The sequence below is a fragment of the Poecilia latipinna genome, unplaced genomic scaffold (assembly GCF_001443285.1).
Source record: "Poecilia latipinna isolate Pla-1442-1.1 unplaced genomic scaffold, P_latipinna-1.0 Scaffold840, whole genome shotgun sequence".
NCBI lineage: Eukaryota > Metazoa > Chordata > Actinopteri > Cyprinodontiformes > Poeciliidae > Poecilia > Poecilia latipinna.
This window is the reverse complement of record NW_015113456.1, coordinates 38,635-40,243: the sequence shown is the minus strand read 5'-3', so window position 1 is coordinate 40,243 and position 1,609 is coordinate 38,635.

Sequence of the window (1,609 nt, the reverse complement as noted above, 5' to 3'; positions counted from 1 at the left end):
TGTTAATAGCAGCCAGTGTTGAGGAGTATGTTCTCTGTCCAAAGAGCGTTGAAGTACTAAAAAAGGAACCTTTCCTTCCTCCCCGAAGGCGTCTGTATCCAGCCGAAAATACTGATTATGGTTCAGCTTATATGAATTTATGGAGTTCAACCCGACATCCAAGTCGTGTGCTCCTTCCACCTGAAATCGAGAACCAACGATAGCGGACTCCAACACTTCCAGTGTGTAGTTTTCCTCTGGAAATTTGGGTGAGTTGTCATTTACATCGAGAATCTCAACCATGATCTGGTGCATTTCAAGAGGATTTTCGACAACAGCTTTAAGATTTGTTACACATGGGACGGTTTTTGCACAAAGCTCTTCTCTGTCTACTCTGTGGTTTATTAATAAAACGCCATCTTTCGGATTTACCTTAAATAGATCCTGCTTTGCTGCTGATACGACGCGCAGGTTTCTGTCCGCCAGTTTTCCTAGATCTAAACCAAGATCTTTGGCTACATTTCCAACTGGGGTCCCAGATTTTAATTCCTCCTGGACAGAATATCGGAGTTGAGCTGAAATTCCTTCAAATTTCATAACGATCAGCGCCAGACAAAAGGAAGTCCATACATCCATCCATTGTTTTTTCATGTCCGTCAATTCCATTGTTTCTGAAAATGTGTCTTTCGGTAAATGTCCCTAATTTCTTCAATAAAATTTCTTCTTGGTCGTAAATTTCTTTTGAATAAAGAAAAGGCAATAAATCCCAAGTAAATAATTATTTGAGCGGACGAGGGAAGATGCTTTGTCCCGTCCTTTCAAACCGTCTATTATGGTTGTTACTGAACACACATGAAAAGAAGGATACCCATTTTCTACCTCTGTCAAATTAAGTGCATCAGCACCACCTACTGCCAATGAAGGCGCGATGGTTCCTTCCAGTTTAGCCTGACATTTTGCTGAGCATATAGTATATTCCAACAAAATTAGGAGCCAGAAAAAAAACAAACTTGAAAATGTTTTTTTTTTTTCCTTTTTTTTTTTCCTTAAATGTTTAATGTGTTGCAACATTAATTGTTCTAAACTGAACTTTCAGTGATTTTATTTGTGCCATTTTGACATAAAGTTAAAAACACATATTCTGGGTTCTTGTCTTTATCCTGTTTATCTTTTGCACTGTCTTGAAATGGTCTTCCTGCAGTTAAACACAGTTCAGTGGAGCGTACACGGGAGATTATTTATTACATCTTCCACCTGAATCAATACAATCACCATGAAAACTAAATAATATCTACAAACATTAAGATAGAAAATGGGCTCACAATAAAAATGAAATAAAACATAAACGTGTCTCCCTGCTTCCTCCAGGAGAATGCAATGCATAAATATTTGTTTCATTTAGTACATCCAACAAGCATCTGAAATCCTGCTGATGGTTGTTTTCCAGTCATTCAGTTGACTAATTACATGCCAGCTTTTGAGAGGTTCAAAAGAGTAAGATAGCTAATTGAACAACCCACACAATGTAAATCAAAACAGACAAAATCTACAAATAATCGGCATAATTAAAACAATTTATTTAAAATAATAATAATAATAATAATAATAATAATAATAATAATAATAATAA